Source organism: Mustelus asterias, chromosome 21 (assembly GCF_964213995.1).
Source record: "Mustelus asterias chromosome 21, sMusAst1.hap1.1, whole genome shotgun sequence".
NCBI lineage: Eukaryota > Metazoa > Chordata > Chondrichthyes > Carcharhiniformes > Triakidae > Mustelus > Mustelus asterias.
Genome location: NC_135821.1, coordinates 16,078,122 through 16,097,095, shown reverse-complemented (window position 1 = coordinate 16,097,095; position 18,974 = coordinate 16,078,122). Strand labels below are relative to the sequence as shown.

Genomic DNA, 18,974 nt, shown 5'->3' with positions numbered 1-18,974 from the left:
TGGGACAGGCAGAAAGGTTGAGATTCCTGGGACATTTGGATGAATTCTGGAGTGGACATATGTCTCCATCAGCTGGGATTTGCCAGAATTGAACCCATTGTGGACAGTGCCGCAGAAAGAGAGTGCAACAGAGAACGGGGAGCTGGAAAAGGGTTGAAAGCGGTTGGGCAAAGGAGGGACAATAATGGAAGCTGAACACCACGGATGGAGAAAGTCGAGGCAACCAGAAAAAAAAGGATGAATCAGGTTGAAGTAAAAGATCATTAATGCTGAAAAAAAACAACTTAGCAGGTCTGGCAGCATCTGTGGGGAGAGAAACAAGATTTAACGCTTCAGGTCCATACGACTCTTTCTTCAGACTGGGGACAGAGTCAAAACTGTTCCTCCCCCCGCAAACAGATGCCGCCAGAACTGCTGAGTTTATCCAGCATTTTAGAATCCTTACAGTACAGAAGGAGGCCATTCGGCCCATCGAGTCTGCACCGACTACAATCCCACCCAGGCCCCATCCCCGTAACCCCTCCTATTTACCCTGCTTATCCCCCTGACACTCGAGGGGCAATTTAGCACGGCCGACCAACCTAATCTGCACACCTTTGGACTGTGGGAGGAAACCGGAGGAAACTCACGCAGACACGGGGGAAGAACGTGCAGAATCCGCATGGGCAGTGACCCACACCGGGAATGGAACCTGGGTCCCTGATGCTGTGAGGCAGCTGTGCTGACCACTGTGCCACCGTGCCGCCTGTTCTGTGTTCATTTCAGATTTCCAGCACCTGCAGTATTTTGCTTTTAAAAAAAAAAGCTTGTTAGACAGCTATCTGGCTGCGACAAAATTCATGGCCTTGGGGGGAGTTTTTTTTAGGAATCTTCTCTCGTTTGTTGCCAGGATGGGATGGCCGCTGGGATCTGTTCTTGTTGGAAGCAGGAATTGCTAACCATCACTTGTTGGTGCTAGGTTGGAGCTCAGCCTGGGTTTAAAAAACAGAAAAAAACCCGCCATCACTAAAACAGCCTAACTGCTAAATTTAGCTCTGTGCTTTTAGTGGGACTTTGCTCTTGGTACCAGAGTGGCTTCATTAAAAGCACTTAGATATGAAAGTGCTAAGTAAGCGAAAAACTCCTCCAGGAGGCAGGTTGTGCCTAGCGATGAAAATCGAGCAGTCCCACACAGGGAGAACGTGCAGACTCCGCACAGACAGTGGCCCAAGCTGGGAATCGAACCCAGGTCCCTGGCGCTGAGAGGCAGCAGTGCTAACCACTGTGCCGCCATGAATTTGAGAGAAAAAAAAAGAGGCAACGATGGATCCCAGAAAGGCAGCAGCCAATGAATGAGGAATAATCAGCCTCCATATCAGCCTGTAGCAAATTCCAGTAAAAGGAAGCAAAAAAAAAAAAACAGAAATCTTTCGTCAGAGAAGCAAAGATTCCGGCTATTGTTCATTCAGTGTTTTGAGAGAGTTATTGGCGCAGTGCAGAGTTCGTGCACAATGCCCGCTTTCACATTCTGTGTCTCATCATCCTCACATTACACCCCTCACTCTTGCTCCGATTCAGTCAGAGAGACCAGATACCCTGGAAAAGTCAACTCCAAACAAGGGCACAGTGTGCCCAGATTGATTCACTCCTGCAACACAAGCCAGGCTGCAAAGACAGGAATGAAGAGAAATCCCCCAAACACAAGACAAGGCAGGCAAGCAAGCAGGGCCAAGGTGAAAGAGATCTCTTGTTAAAGAGGGAGACATTATTAAGCCACAACGTAAAGCCCCAGCAAGGAATTGGATGAGGGGTTTAGTTTTTTTTTATATTAGCGTCACAAGTAGGCTTACATTAACACTGCAATGAAGTTACTGTGAAAATCCCCTAGTCGCCACGCTCCGCTGCCTGTTCGGGTACACCGAGGGAGAATTTAGCATGGCCAATGCACCCTAACCAGCACGTCTTTCGGACTGTGGGAGGAAACCCACGCAGACACAGGGAGAACGTGCGGACTCCGCAAGTTTAGACAGTGACCCAAGCAAGGAATCGAACCCAGGTCCCTGGCACCGTGAGGCAGCAGCACTAACCACTGCGGCACCTGTACTGCTGAAGAGGCAGTGTAACAGAAACATGGTCACACTTAATATCTGTAAATGCAAATCCAACCTCAGGATGTTGAAATATTTTTAAAAAGGGAAGTTAATTTTTTTTAACCCCTTCCCTCCCCCAGCAACAGGCCTCACTGGTGCAGCTCTGTGCACAGTCCTCACTTGGAAGTGTCAGCAGTAACTCACTGCAACACTTGTCCAATCTGCAGAAGGTGTTCAGCCCACCCCACAATACAAGTCGGCAGACTTTGCACCAGCTCCTACTCCACCTTATCTTTTCTTCCAAGCATTCCAACTCTCGGCTGGCTCTGGCGGTTTTGGCAGTTATAGGAACTCCGGCTGTACAAGTCTGCTTGCTGAAGATAGGGAAACCACACCGGCTCGAATGGTTCCAGAACCCATTCCGTCTGCACAAGCAACTCTGAACCTCAGACACAGCTCACTGAAGCAGAGGTGAATCAGTCTGGGCAGCTGATCAAGTTTACACTGAACACGAAGCCCCACTCTCAAACACCTATTTACCACATTCATCCTGTTTGGACAGCATAGTGGTAGTGGTTAGCACTGCTGCGTCAGTGCCAAGGACCTGGGTTAGGTCACTGTCTGTGCAGAGTCTGCACATTCTCCTCCCGTGTCTGCGTGGGTTTCCTCCCACAGTCCGAAAGACGTACGGGTTAGGGTGCATTGGCCGTACTAAATTCTCCCTCAGTGTACCCGAACAGGTGCCGGAGTGTGGCGACTAGGGGATTTTCACAGTAACTTCATTGCAGTGTTAATGTAAGCCTACTGTAATAAATAAACTTTACAACCAGTTTTTTTTTTTAATTCTCTCACGGGACGGAGGCATTGCTGACTAGGTGAGCATTTATCATCTATCCCCAATTGCCCTCGAGAAGGTGGTGGCAAGCTGCCTTCTTGAACTGCTGCAGTCCACATGCCAGAGGTACACCCACAGTGCTGTTCGAGGGAATTCTAGGAGTTTGACCCAGTGACACTGAAGGAGTGGCAATATATTTCCCAAGTCAGGATGACGAGTGGCTTGGAGGGGAACTTGCAGGCACTGGTGTTCCCAAGTATCTGCTGCCCTTTTCCTATTAAATGGTGGGTTTGGAAGATGCTGTCAAAGGAACCTTGGCGAGTTTCTACAGTGCCTCTTATAGATGGTGCACATGGCTGCCACTTTTCAATGTTTACTATAGTGTCACAAGTCGGCTTACATTAACACTGCAATGAAGTTACTGTGAAATTCCCCTAGTCGCCACACTCCGGCACCTGTTCGGGTACACCAAGGGAGAATTTAGCACGGCCACTGCACCCTAACCAGCACGTCTTTCGAACTGTGGGAAGAAACCGGAGCACCCGGAGGAAACCCACGCAGACACGGGGAGAATGTGCAGACTCCGCACAGACCAAGCCCGGAATCAAACCCGGCTCCCTGGCGCTGCGAGGCAGCAGTGCTATGGAGGGAGAGCATGTTTAAGATGTTGGATGGGGTGCCGATCAAGCGGGCTGCTTTGTGCTGGATGGTATTGGGCTTAAGAGTTGTGGGGAATATACCGATCACACTCCTGCCTTGTGCTTTGTAAGTGGTGGACAGGCTTTCGGAGGTCAGGAGGTGAGTTACTAGTCACAGAATTCTCAGCCTCGGACCTGCTCCTGACAGTATCGTTCACATCCAACCGGGCAGGCTGATGGAGCATCTGTTTAATGCCTCATCTGAAAGGCAGCACCTCCAACAACGCAGCACTCCCTCAGTGCTGCAGTGGGGGATTAGCTTGGATTCCTGTGCTCAGGCCCTGGAGTGTGACCCAGAGAGGAGATTCGGAGGTGGGCGTGCTATTAACTGAGCCAGAGCTGGCCCTGGGCTGGAGGTGGGTGGGGACACGCTGCCCCTGAACAAGAACCCACAACCCCTGGCTTCACCCCCTGCTACTCGACCCGTCTAAATTGCCGGAGAGAGAGAGTGGTGTTCAGCACCAAATGCCACCACGGGTCACCTCTACAATCCTCGCACTTGGTCTTCTCCCATTTAGAGTCATTTTCTCTCCAGAGTCTCCTTCACTCCCACAACTTCTGCTCAGGCCAATCCTCATCCTGGCGTTTCAAGCTCTCAATTCCACACCCCTTGCCCTCTCCCCCTGCGGCACTGAGGGAGTGCTGCATTGTTGGAGGTGCTCCACACCCCTTGCCCTCTCTCCCCCCCCAATTAATTAACTGCCCTCCAATTCTCCCTGAACTTCCCGCTCCATTTCGTGTCCTGCCCACATTAAAAGCTGCTCTGACCCTGCCACATTCTGCAGGGTCACAGATGGATCACCAATAGAGTTAATTGCTGGCTGCATCATATCATTCCCCTCCACCTTTCATTCCCGCGCTGGGTAACCTCCAGCCCATCTGAGTGTGGCCCCCCCATGGGACATTTTGTTGACCGTTGCCCACGCACAGGGTTGCCACATTCTGCTGGTTTCCGTCCGTGTAGTTTTTTCCCCTACTGGTGTGACTGAAGTGATTCTCTTGTAAAGCAAGGGTGAGTGAAGTGAGGTGTGTGCTGATTGCCCTCTTTTCAGGTCAAACCAAATAAACAAACTCAAATTAAGTCAGGACCACAACATTGACTGTGAGAGCCGTGCGCTCCCTCTGTATCCAAAGTGTCAATATTGCTTTTGTTTTTACCGTTTGAAGTTGACAGATCCATTAGAATCATACAGCGCAGAAGAGGCCATTCGGCCCATCACGTCTGCACCAAAACGTGACCTCCCACCTACTCCCATTTACCAGCACTTGGCCCATAGCCTTGAATCTTATACGCCAAATGTTCATCCAGGTACTTTTTAAAAGGACGCGAGGCAACCTGTCTCCACCACCCTCACAGGCAGCGCATTCCAGACCGCCATTGCCCCCTCAGTTAAAAGGTTAAGCATTTTTCTAACTAGTTATGAAATATTTGGTGTGTATTAAATGTATTTAATCTTATTCATGGGGTCACGGTTAATGAACAAGCCTGATTTCAATCTTGTGGCCCACTATTGTCCGGTGACCTAACATCCATCATTATGAAGTGCTTCGAAAGCTTAGTCATGGCATGAACCAATTCCAGCCTCCCTGGATCCACTACAGTTTTGCCGATCGCCGCAACAGGTCCACAGCAGACGCCATCTCCCTGGCCCTGCACTCAATCCTGGAACACAGATAACAAGGACACCTATTTTATCTACTACAGCTCAGTCTTCGACGCCATTATTCCTACAAAACTCATCACCAAACTCCGTGGCCTGGGGCTCGGCCCCTCCCTCTGTGACTGGATCCTGAACTTCCTAACCCACAGACCACAATCAGTAAGGATAGGCAACAACACCTCCTCCAAGATCATCTTCAACACCGGTGCCCTACAAGGCTGTGTTCTCAGCCCCCTGCTATATTCCTTATACACCTATGACTGTGTGGCCAAATTCCCCTCCAATTCGATTTTCAAGTTTGCTGACGACACCACCGTAGTGGGTCAGATCTCAAACAATGACGAGACAGAGTACAGGAATGAGATAGAGAATCTGGTGAACAGGTGCAGCAACAATAATCTCTCCCTCAATGTCAGCAAAACAAAAGGAGATTGTCACCGACTTCAGGAAGCGTAAAGGAGAACATGCCCCTGTCTACATCAACGGGGATGAAGTAGAAAGGGTTGCCAGCTTCAAGTTTAGGTGCCCAGATCACCAATCTGTCCTGGTCCCCCCATGCCAACACTATAGTTAAGAAAGCCCACCAATGCCTCTACTTTTTCAGAAGACTAAGGAAATTCAGCACGTCCGCAATGACTCGCACCAACTTTTACAGATGCACCATGGAAAGCATCCTTTCTGCTTGTATCACAGCTTGGTATGGCTCCTGCTCTGCCCAAGACCGCAAGAAACTACAAAGGGTCGTGAACAAAGCCCAGTCCATCACTCAAACCAGCTCCATTGTCCCCGTCTCCACTTCCCACTGCCTCAGAAAAGCAGCCAACATTATTGAGGAACCCACGCACCCTGGACATACTCTCTTCCACCTTCCTCCGTCAGGAAAAAGATACAAGTCTGAGGGCAAGTATGTACCAACCAACTCAAGAACAGCTTCTCCCCTGCTGCTGCCAGACTTGAGTGGACTTACCTCGCATTAAGTTGATCTTTCGCTACACCCTAGCTGTGACTAACACTACATTCTGCACTCTCTCCTTTCCTTCTCTATGAACAGTATGTTTTGTCTGTATAGCGCGCAAGAAACAATACTTTTCACTGTATACTAATACACGTGATAATAATAAATCAAATTTAAATGACAGAGGTGAAGGAGGGCCACTCGCTAGCCTAGGTTGCCGATCACTGATTTATTCCAACAGCCCAACAACATCCTTAAAGCTACATGAATGACAACACATACTATCATTCTATTTGTTGTGGTTTTTCATTTGTTAAACTGCACATCTCAGACATTTCCTTGACTATAACAGACAAACACACTCTGCCATTCCCCCCACCACCCTCTGAAACACACCCACCCTCTGCCACCCCCTCCTCTCCCCCACCCCATACAGACTCACTGATGTACCAGTCTGAGGTGCGATGGCATTGAAAGTTCTATTGTAAACCACAGATTTGACTTGGAGTGAGAGTTTGGAAAACAATCTACCTGTCAGTGAAGTAGTGGCCGTTATGAAGTGGTTATTTGCAGAGCTGCCAGCTTATCAACCACCACAGGTGTCGTGAGGCACCCATAATTCGTGGTTCTTGGCAGAGTGGAGCGAACAGCACTCTATTTCTATCACAGGAATTGCTTGGCAGCTTCTAGGCTGCACCCACTCCCCCTCGCTCCGTTTTGCACTCCTCCCCCCACCCATCTCCCACTCACCCAAACCTCCACCCACCCCACCTCAGCGCTGCTGAGCCTCCTTGAGCCCGCTGCAGTCTCTGTGGTGTAGACACACCCAGTGCTGTTAGGGAGGAAGTTCCAGGAATTTGACCCAGCGACAGTGAAGGAATGGCCGGTATGCTTCCAAAATCAGGGTGGTGAGTGACTTGGAGGGGAACTTGCAGATGGTGATGTTCCCATGCATCTGCTGCCCTTGTCTTTCTAGGTGGAAGAGATCACGGGTTTGGAAGGTGTTGCCAAGAAAGCAAGGAACATGAGGAGTGGTTTGAATATTCAAGTATGATATGGTGACAGTGGTTAGCACCGCTGCCACAGCAGCCAGGGACCCGGGTTCGACTCCTGGCTTGTTAAACTGCACACCTCAGACCTTTCCTTGACTTTATTAGGCACCAAACACACACTGCCACCCCCCGCCCTCTGAAACACACAAACTCTGCCACCTTCTTTTGATTTGATTTATTATTGTCACATGTATTAGTATACAGTGAAAAGTATTGTTTCTTGCATGCTATACAAAGCATACCGCTCATAGAGAAGGAAAGGGGAGAGTGCAGAATGCAATGTTACAGTCATTGCTAGGGTGTAGAGAAAGATCAACTTAATGCAAGGTAGGCCCATTCAAAAGTCTGATGGCAGTAGGGAAGAAACTGTGGAGTCTGCACGTTCTCCCCGTGTCTGCATGGGTTTCCTCCAGGTGCTCCGGTTTCCTCCCACAGTCCAAAAGACGTGCTGGTTAGGTGCACTGGCCGTGCTAAACTCTCCCTCAGTGTACCCGAACAGGCACCGGAGTGTGGCGAGTAGCGGATTTTCACAGTAACTTCATTGCAGTGTTGTCAGCCTACTTGTGACACTAATAAATAAACTTTAAAAACGACTATAACTGATCCACTGTTCCATCTCCTTTTTTCTCACATAGGAACCACATATGTCCACTAATAAGATATCCGATTGTCAATTTGCTATTTCTTCTCTTAATAAGCACAGACACAATTTACCCAGACCAGGGGTTTTATCCTTCAAGTCTAGTTTATCAATCCTCTCTCTCTCTCTCCCCCAAGCTTAAATATACCGGCATATAATTCCTGACCCCTCTTAAATGTCATGTTTCCCCCCCCCCACCCCCCCCAGTGAATGGTGAGGCCACACAATTATTAATATTTCTGCCGTCATTACCAATGAGAATATCACAGGAATCCATCCATTAGTGGGTTTTATTTCTGACCAGATTGCTTATTTGTGGATCTGGAGCAGTTGTACATGAGCTAATGGGGTGGGTGCAGGAGATAGGAATGCAGATGAACTAAGCAAGTACAGTGGGCAGGGCTGACCTTCCAACATGGGACAGGCATCATTCTGGAGGGGGAAAGAGAATGATATTTTTGTCAAGTGGCCAAGGCTCCTTTGTGTGAGGAGTTTTGGGGAGGGTGGAGGAGGGGGGGGGGGGGGGGGGCGTTGTGTTACAAGTGAAACAGTACTTGGCAGACCTGTGAATCGTGCAAATAGACGAGTTAATGGGTCAAATCCTTTACAGGAAATAAACTAAGCTTGTGGTAAACACTAGTGACGAGAGGAGGAAGTGGTGCCACGCTGAAGATAGGAGATTTTTTTTTTTTTAAAAACAGCAGACAGAAAAGTATTGGTTACTGTACATTGCCAGGTGAGACTCGGTCTCACAGTGTGCCCAGCTCAATGTGCAAGCGGACATCTCAGTGCCATGACTGAGGGAGCACTGCAGTGTCACTGCTCAAAATGAGGTGTTAAACCAAGGTCCCACCTGCTCCCTCGAGGTGTGTGCATAAAGGATCCCACGGGCATTGCTTTGAAGAGCAGCAGAGGCCCCTCAAGAGGCCTGGCTGGTATTTATCCCGCAGCCAACATCACAAAAACAGATAACCTGGCGATGATCACACTGCTGTCTGTAGGAGCTTGCTGTGCAGCAACTGACAGCTGTGTTTGCTACATTAAGACAGCGACGACGCTTTGAGCGCCAACTCACTGATTGTAAAATCCAGTTTTTAAAAAAAAAAAACTTTATTTATCAGTGTCACAAGTCGGCTTACATTAACGCTGCAATTAAGCTACTGTGAAAATCCCCTAGTCGCCACACTCCGGCGCCTGTTCGGGTTACACCGAGGGAGAATTTAACCACAGCCAATGCACCCTAACCCGCACGTCTTTCGGACTGTGGGAGGAAACCGGAGCACCCGGAGGAAATCCACGCAGATACGGGGAGAATGCTTCTCCGCACAGTGACCCCAAGCCAGGAATCGAACCCGGATCTCTGGCGCTGTGAGGCAGCAGGTGCCAACCACCCCTTAGGAGGTTCTGAGTTGCTATATAAATGAAAGTCTTTTAGAGAATGGAGACAAGGGGAGGAATTTTCCCATCCCGCCCGTCACGGGAAACGCAGCGGGCGGGACACGGACCATGCAAAGGTCAGTTGATTTAAGTGTGGGATTTTCCAGTCTTGGGGTGAACGTGGCTGGAAAATCCCACCCAAGGTTTGGCTAAACCATGGATGAGCAGTGGTCAAAATACGCTTGACCTTGAAGCCAGATACCAAGCCACAAAGGGTTTGATGCCCTCCTCCCTCACCGCTTGCTCCCTTTTCCCAAAGATCCCAACCCTTTCGAGGATGATAATTCCATGGAGTGTCAACTAATTCCGCAGCCGGGTTTGACAGTCACCGTCACACCAGTCGCGGATATTCCAGCTAGGCTCCGTGTCCATCAACTCACATTAGGGAGCAAGCCACCAATGGGGTGGCTCAATGGTTAGCACTGCTACCTCACAGCGCCAGGGACCCGGGTTTGATTCCTGGCTTGGGTGTCTGTGCGGAGTCTGCACGTTCTCCGCCCGTCTGCACCTCTAGGTGCTCCAGTTTCCTCCCACAGGCCAAAAGATGTGTAGGTTAGGCAGATTGGCCATGCTAAATTGCCCCTCAAGCGATTTGTAGTGGGTGGATTGGCAGGGTTAATACACGGGGTTAAAGGGATAGGGCTTGGGCAAAATGACTCTGTCAGAGAGTAGGTGTAGACTCAATGGCCTCCTTCTGCACTGTAGAGTTTTACAGTTAAGAGCAGGAACCCTATACAATGACTGTGCCAGTACCCTCAAGCAAAGGGGCCCAACTGCAGCACGACCAACACTCCACTTGGTCAGATGTGCTCTACCTGCTGGTCTCCGAGTTCTCCATCCTGCCGAGCGCTACATCTGCTCACTGACCCAAACCAGGGAACCCGACACAATTCAACGGCGATTTGAAAGATCTTGCGTGCGTCTTTCAAACGACCCGGCACTGAACAAAGTGGAGCAACACATGATAAATGAACGAGGAGGGGGTCAGATGGGAGAGTGGTGACACACAACCAGGGGGATGTTCTGAAAGGGAACAGGGCCCCAAAGGGAACATTTACTATCATGAATTACCTGGTGAACTAACATCTGCACGCTTACATCACTGAACCATTCTGACATCACAGCAGTGCCCTCTCCAGTCTGGGCACCGACAGGAGCAGGGTACACTTTAATCCAAAAAATATTCGTACACCGTTTTACAACACACGCAAAGGGAGAATTTCCTTATTCCGAGCAAGTGCTCCAACCAGTTTGGCCTCAATGTCGGCACTTTTCCACATGTTACACAAACTATGAATAGTCATATCTGCAAAGAGCAATTCCTGTGCTGAATATTTCTATCTTGAGGGGGCTGAAGGGTAAGGGAGGGAATTCTAGAGTCTGAAGGCACGGCCGCCAATAGTGGGAATTGGAAGGGCGCAGGTATCTCACAGGGTTGCGGGGCTGCAGGAGGTAACAGATCGGAAAGCACAAGGCGTGGAGAGATTTGAAAATTAAAAACTTTTAGGAAAAAAAAAATGAAGCTTCGCCAAGCCGGACGTGGGCAAGCACAGGATGATGGATGAATGGCATTCAGTGCATGCCAAGACAATAGCAGCAGAACCGCCAGCTTCACTGCCTGGTTGCCCTTGCTTGGTTCTAAGTCACTGCCAGATAATTCATTTCCAATGGGCCCCTTCTGCTCCTGTACACTGTTACTTCTGGAATCCCCAACAGTCTATCCTTGGGGACCCTCCTCATCTGACATCAACCCCATGCACGCACAACGTAGGTACCACATAAACACTGAAAACACCAGCCTCTCTAACCTCACCCCATCACCTCTCAACCACTCCCCTCCTGCCTCCAATTTATTAGTCCAACATTGAGTGCGTGTGGGAGAGAGAGAGAGAGAAAAATAACGGGAAAACCCAAAGCCTTTGGATTACCGCCAGACTTGACTATTCCAATGCTTTGGGCTAATCCAATCTTGCAGCTTGCTGAACTCGGTGTTCCTCCTATTCTACAGCTCCCATTTCCATCACCCTTTACCGTGGCCACAGTGGTGAGCACTGCTGCCTCACAGCACCAGGGACTCGGGTTCGACTCCCAGCTTGGATCACCGTCTGTGTGGAGTCTGCACATTCTCCCCACGTCAGCATGGGTTTCCTCCAGTTTCCTCCCACAATCCGAAAGACGTGCTGGTTAGGGTGCATTGGCAGTGCTAAATTCTCCCTCAGTGTACCCGAACAGGCGCCAGAGCGTGGCGACTAGGGGATTTGCACAGTAACTTCACTGCAGTGTTAATGTAAGACGACTTGTGACACTAGTAAATAAACTTAAAACCTTGACATTGGGGCAGGGGGCGGCGACAAAACAGCAGCTGCCTGGGGCAAGTTTTATAATTCAATTCCTTCCTTTGGGACATTCCTGGAAACTCACTCGAAGAGTTAGGTCACCAGCCGGAATGTTGCTCAAATTTTGTTGCATTATTAAACATCTCCATCAAATAACTCCGTAATCTCCTTTCCAGCTCAAATTTTGACATCTTGGTTTGCTTGCCCCCATACTGGGCAATACTTGTGAATATGTGCAGAACTCACTGTTGCCTCAATCTTCCCCCCGCCCCGTCTATAATAATAATCTCAGTACATCCACTTTTTAATATTCTCGGTCTCCAGTAATTAAGCCTGACACTCCATCGTGTGGACTCCATTAGCTTTCCTTTTGAAAAATAGCTTTCAAGTGTTGCTTTTAACATTTTGTGAAGTGAATCTTCCACTTCTACACAACAATTTTTCCTCTCAAAAAGGTAACATTTTGCAGTTTGCTTATTGACACAGTTTTAAAGCTGTCAGGGGCAGGGTACAGGCAGAAAGAACGAATGTGATGGTGATAGGAGGGTCAGCTCGAAGGGCCGAATGGCCTCCTCCTGCTTCTATTTTCTATGTTTCGAAGTTCCAATCTGCCATTTCCGTTACCCATCCCGTCCCGATCCTCTTGCGGTGCTGGGATTTACTTTACCGCCATTCACCAAACTTAGAATTGAACATGACTCCCCAACCACACAGTAACTGCAGCACCTCCTGATCTGCTTTATCAATGCCGACCAACCTCTAATCCAATCTGTCCTCTTCCCTCTAACTCCACGTGCCTCGATCTGCTGTTATCTTGCAAAAATCTCTCCGAAGATCCAGGTGCCCCAGGCCCACAAAACCCCCGTTACCTCCTCGAATCACTCACAGCAACTTCCAGGCGAGATTAGCTGAAGATGATTTCAAAATTCTCCATCATCCAGATCCCAAACTCCTGGCCTGGAATTATCCAGTACTAGCTGTTTCTCTTGTAGATACTGGGACATCACACTGTCAGACTGCATTTCTACACTCCAAGGGTCCAAGAAGGACCGCAAACAATGATGAGACGGAGTACAGGAAAGAGACGGAGAATCTGATGAACTGGGTGCGGCGGCAATAATCTCCCCCTTACATGTCAGTAATATGAAGGAGATAGTCATCGACTTCAGGAAGCGTAGTATGTCTACATCAACGAAGCAGAAATGGTCGAGAGGTTCAAGTTTCTTGGTGTCCAGATCGCCAACAACCTGTCCTGGTCCCTCCACGCCAACGCTATAGTCAAAAAAGCCCACCAACGCCTCTGCTTTCTCAGGAGGCTAAGGAAATTCGGCATGTCTGCTATGACTCAATTTTTTACAGATGCACCATAGAAAGCATCCTTCCAGATGTATCACAGCTTGGTATGGGCTCCTGCTCTGACCAAGACTGCAAAAGGTTGTGAACGCAGCCCAGTCCATCACGCAAACCAGCCTCCCATCCATTGACTCCGTCTACACTTCCCGCTGCCTCAGGAAAGCAGCCAGCACAATCAAGGACCCCACGCACCCTGGCCATACTTTTCCACTTTCGTCCGTTGGGAAAAAAAGATACAAAAGTCTGAGGTCACGTACCAACCGACTCAAGAACAGCTTCTTCCCTGCTGCCGTCAGACTTTTGAACGGACCTACCATTTATTAAGTTGATCTTTCTCTACACGCTAGCTATGACTGTAACACTACACTCTGCACCCTCTCCTTTCCTTCTCCCCTATTTACTCTATGAACAGTATGCATTGTCGTATAGCATACAAGAAAAAAATATATTTCACTGTATCCCAGTACACGTGACAATAATAAATCAAAAAGTCACTCTTCCGAAAGGAATTCCAAGGATGAATTTGACAACCATCAAATTCATTTTTTGGGATTATCGCAGTAATTTCATTGCCGTGTTAATGCAAGCCTAAAACCAAAAGATAAAATGTTGGCAAATCTCAGCAGGTCTGTGAGGAGTGAAAAGAGCTGACGTTGAATCCAAATGACCCTTTGTCAAAGCTACGACACAGAGGTTAGCATTGTTGTCTCACAGCTCCAGGGACCTGGGTTCGATTCCCAGTTTGGGTCACTGTCGGTGTGGACTTTGCACATTCTCCCCGTGTCTGCGTGGGTTTCCTTCAGGTGCTCCGGTTTCCTCCCACAGTCCAAAGATGTGCAGGTTAGGTGGATTGGCCATGTTCAATTGCTCCTCAGTGTTAGGAGGACTGGGTAAGTGCATGGGGTTATGGGGGTAGGGCCTGGGTGGGATTGTGGTCGGGGCAGACTCGATGGGCCAAGTGGCCTCCTTCTGCACTGTAGGATTCTATGAAAAGGCATAGAAAGTGGGGGATATTTACACTGTGGGAATGAAAGATGAAGCATAGCCACAAAAACAAGGGGAAAGGCTGCTAATGGCAGCCCATAGAGAGAATAGAAGAAGGTGCGAATGGCCAAACGGCAGAGAAGCTGAAATCAGAGGGTAAACTGTGACAGATGAAGATGTGGAAAGGCAGAGGGGAGGTGTGGGAGAGAGATAAAATTGAGTAAAAAAAGGGGGAAAGGGAAGCAAAGGGGAGAAAGGGTAAGAAAGGGAGGGATAAAATAGGGAGAAGAAAAATAAAGACATAAACAGTAGAGATTAATGTAAGCCTACTTTTGACAACTAATAAATAAACTTAATTTGAGCAAACAACCAAATGAAATTCTGTTTCCAACTATCCCGTCCCAAGTTTTCCTACACTTTACAAGGCCAGTTTTACGCAGGCGGCAACAAGTGAGAAATTTAGATTTAATTCCTTTATTTAGAAACTAGTTTTCCTTAGCCCCAGGGAAATCGATAGTCTGCAGGTACAAGCCCCAGACTGATTTACTCAGCCAGCAATCCACCACCCAACAGTCCAAACCCAACGCCGGGGGAGCGTAGTCCACATTTTAAAAAGGAGCGCCTGTCCAATAAACATCTGAAAACTTTTAAAACTTGGCACTGCCAAAAACCACAGACTGCCTGTGTGTGGTTTCGGTGGCATGCTGAAGTCAACATAATTGCAACATTTCCCAGGCATGTGAGGGAAGACAAAGGGACAAGAGCAAAGTTAAAGAAATACGGATATACAGCCGGAAGAGTCTTGAAGCTTATATAGAGATTATACATCAGACAAGGAGGCCATTCAACCCATGCGGGTCCACTGCAGGAGCTATCCAATCAGCCCTGCTTCCCCATTCCAAGAATTTTATCAAACTCCCTTTGTGAAAGTTGTTGGTGTCACAGTGGGTTAGCACTGCTGCCTCAGCGCCAGGAACCTGGGTTCGATTCCCGGCTTGGGTCACTGTCCGTGCAAAGTCTGCACGTTCTCCCCGTGTCTGCGTGGGCTTCCTCCGGTTTTCTCCCACAGTCCGAAAGACGTGTTGGTCAGATGGACTGGCCATGCTAAATTCTCCCTCCGTGTACCCGGCTGAACAGGCACCACCAGAGTGTGGTGACTAGGGTATTTCCAGAGTAATCTCAATGCAACGTTAATGTAAGCCTGCTTGCGACTAATAAACTTTACTATGAATCTGCTTCCTTTTAGGCAGCACATTCCCAATCACAACAACACCCTGCAAGAAAAATGTGCATTTTCATTCGGTTCAGCTGCAGAACACATTAGATCGGAGTCCTCTTGAATGCCGCTATTAAATCTCCCTTTAACCTTCTCTGCTCAAAAGATGAACAGCCTCAGCTCTTCCAGTCCCTATTACATAACCAAAATCCCGCAGCCACAGTCCCATCTATCAAATCCACTCCCGGATCCCCTCGGTGGCCTTGACACCCTTCCTAGAGGGTGATGCCGATAACAGGACAACATTCTAACAGGGGCCTAAGCGGTGTCTGCAAGGCTGATCGTAAAACCCTTGCTTTTTTTTTCCCCCCCGTTCACTGCCTTGAGGCAAAATAACATTCTGTTATCGTCTGCCTTAACAAAAAAAAAGGCTGATCATAAAACCCTTGCTTCGATCTGCTACCTTTAGGTTTTAAAAAAAAAATAGATGGACCCTATCTGTTTGCTTTTAATTCGAAAAACACAATAGCCTGGTCAACTTGCCCTGCCACCGTGAAAGATCTATAGAGCCCCAAGATTGGGGTGTGTTTTTGGGGGGAGGGGGGGGGGGGTAAACCCATGGAAAAACAACATTTAGTTTACACTCTTTCCCCTGCTTCCTTGGAAAATGCATCAATTCACATACCTCCCTCTCTCTCTCCCTCTCTCACTGACTGTTCATTGTTTACATTTTCCAAAGCTGATTTTTTAGCTCCATCTCCATCGACAGCAGCTGGTTTCCCCCCCAGCTTTTGGGGAGGTGAGGAAGAGAAAATGTGGGGGGGGGGGGGGGGGGGGGGGGGGGGGGGGGGAATGGTGGGGGAAAACAGGGGGGGGGGGTAGAAGGAGGGGGGAAGGGGGGAGAAGGAGTATAGGAATGGGGGAGAGGAAAGGGGGTAAGAAGGGGGAATGGAGGAAGAGGAAAGGGGGTAAGAAGGGGGAATGGGGGAGGGGAAAGGGGGTAAGAAGGGGGAATGGGGGAGGGGAAAGGGGGTAAGAAGGGGGAATGGGGAGGGGAAAGGGGGTAAGAAGGGGGAATGGGGAGGGGAAAGGGGGTAAGAAGGGGGAATGGGGGAGGGGAAAGGGGGTAAGAAGGGGGAATGGGGGAGGGGAAAGGGGGTAAGAAGGGGGAATGGGGGAGGGAAAGGGGGTAAGAAGGGGGAATGGGGAGGGGAAAGGGGGTAAGAAGGGGGATGGGGAGGGGAAAGGGGGTAAGAAGGGGGAATGGGGAGGGAAAGGGGGTAAGAAGGGGGAATGGGGAGGGGAAAGGGGGTAAGAAGGGGGAATGGGGAGGGGAAAGGGGGTAAGAAGGGGGAATGGGGGAGGGAAAGGGGGTCAGAAGGGGGAATGGGGGAGAGGAAAGGGGGTCAGAAGGGGGAATGGGGGAGAGGAAAGGGGGTCAGAAGGGGGATGGGGGAGAGGAAGGGGGTCAGAAGGGGGAATGGGGGAGAGGAAAGGGGGTCAGAAGGGGGAATGGGGGAGAGGAAAGGGGGTCAGAAGGGGGAATGGGGGAGAGGAAGGGGGTCAGAAGGGGGAATGGGGGAGAGGAAAGGGGTCAGAAGGGGGAATGGGGAGAGGAAAGGGGGTCAGAAGGGGGAATGGGGAGAGGAAAGGGGGTCAGAAGGGGGAATGGGGAGAGGAAAGGGGTCAGAAGGGGGAATGGGGGAGAGGAAAGGGGGTAAGAAGGGGGAATGGGGAGAGGAAAGGGGGTAAGAAGGGGGAATGGGGAGAGGAGGGAATGGGGGGGGAAGGAGTGTAGGAAGGGGGGAGATGGGGAGAGGGGGGAGATGGGAGAGGAAGGAGATGGGGAGAGGAAGGGGGAGGAGGGATGAGGGAATGGGGGGGGGGAGAAAAGAGGGAAGGGGAAAGGGTGTAGGAAGGGAAATGGGGGAGAGGAGGGAGGAGGGAATGGAATTGGGGGGGTGGAGAAGGGGGTTAGGAGGGGGCAATGGGGAGGGAGGAGGGAGGAGGCGGCAATGGGGAGGGAGGAGGGAGGAGGGGGCAATGGGGAGGGAGGAGGGAGGAGGGGGCAATGGGGAGGGAGGAGGGGGCATCACAGCCCTTTGCCCCCCCCCAAAAGAAAAATCACAGAGGGGGATTCATCCACTAGCCCGGGGGGGGAGGGGGTTCAGACCCTCTCCTCCCCCAAATAAAACCCACACACAATGAGGGGATTCAGACCCCAGCCCAGGAGGAGGGTCAGAGTGACTGGGGGGCGAGGAGCGGAGGGGGTGAAGGAGGAGGAGGAGGGAGGGGGGGGTGGTGGTGTCCAGGCCCTCCCCCCACACACTGAGGGGCTGCAGCCCGGTGCGGGGGAGGGGGGTCCGGCCCAGGCCGGGGTCTCTGTCACTCACCCATCCCCCGGCCTCTCGGTGCCGCTCCGGGCCGCTCGCTCTCGGTCTCTCGCTCAGTCTCGGCTCCGCGCGCCGCAGAGAATCCGCACCCACCTCTTAAAGGGACCGCCTCCCCATCCCTCCCTCCCGCCACCTCTTAAAGGGACCAGCTCAACTTCCCCATCCCTCCCTCTCCACCACCTCATAAAGGGACCGCCTCACCACCTCCCCTCACCTCTTAAAGGGACCACCTCCCTTCACCTCACCTCTTAAAGGGACCGCCTCCCCTCACCTCTTAAAGGGACCGCCTCCCCTCACCTCACCTCTTAAAAGGACTGCCTCACCACCTCCCCTCACCTCCTAAAGGGACTGCCTCCCCTCCTCCTAAAGGGACGGCCTCCCCTCACCTCCTAAAGGGACTGCCTCCCCTCCTCCTAAAGGGACGGCCTCCCCTCACCTCCTAAAGGGACGGCCTCCCCTCCTCCTAAAGGGACGGCCTCCCCTCACCTCCTAAAGGGACTGCCTCCCCTCCTCCTAAAGGGACGGCCTCCCCTCACCTCCTAAAGGGACGGCCTCCCCTCACCTCATAAAGGGACCGCCTCACCACCTCCCCTCGCTTCTTAAAGGGACCACCTCCCCTCACCTCATAAAGGGACCGCCTCACCACCTCCCCTCACTTCTTAAAGGAACCACCTCACCTCACCTCTTAAAAGGGACTGCCTCACTACTTCTCCTCACTTTTTAAAGGGACCACCTCCCTCACCTCATAAAGGGACTGCCCCATCCCACCGCCCTGACCTCTTAAAGGGACCAATTCATCCCCCCCTCCTCCTCTTCCTCCTCCTCACTTCTTAAAGGGATCATTTCGCCACCACCTTCCCCTCACCTCTTAAAGGGACCCACTCACCCCACCCACTTCACCTCTTAAACGGACTACCTCACCACCACCCCCTCACCTCTTAAAGGAACCACTTCGCCACCGCCCCCTCACCTCTTAAAGAGATCTACTCACCCCACCTGCCTCACCTCTAAAAGGGACTGCCTCACCACTTCCCCTCACCTCTTAAAGGGATTGCTTCATTGTGACTTGATGGGCCGAATAAACTCTTTTGGCACCATAGGAATTCTGTGATTCTATGATATCTTTTGGACTATGGGAGGAAACCGGATCACCCGGAGGAAACCCACGCAGACATGGGGGGAATGTGCGGACTCTACACAGGCAGTGACCCAAGCCGGAATTGAATCTGGCTCCCTGGTGCTGTGAGGCAGCAGTGTTAACCACTGTGCCAGCGTGCCGCCCAATAGAACCCCAAATGGCATTGCCCAGCGGAGGGGAAATGGCTCGCAGAGAGGGATGTTTGAA

The 18,974-nt window shown here is 50.6% G+C and overlaps 1 protein-coding gene across 2 annotated transcripts in view; it reads right to left on the bottom strand.

Moving 5' to 3' along the window:
* LOC144509142 (beta-1,4-mannosyl-glycoprotein 4-beta-N-acetylglucosaminyltransferase-like) overlaps positions 1 to 17,718 on the bottom strand; it is a 36,626-nt gene extending 18,908 nt beyond the window's left edge. The window contains exon 1 of one of the 2 annotated variants that reach the window (XM_078237551.1): positions 17,630 to 17,718. The gene's annotated coding sequence lies outside the window, so the exon portion shown is untranslated. Of the gene's footprint in view, positions 1 to 2,356; positions 2,644 to 17,629 lie in introns of those variants that run through there. The other variant, XM_078237552.1, reaches the window with a different exon arrangement.
* Positions 17,719 to 18,974: the final 1,256 nt, after the last annotated feature.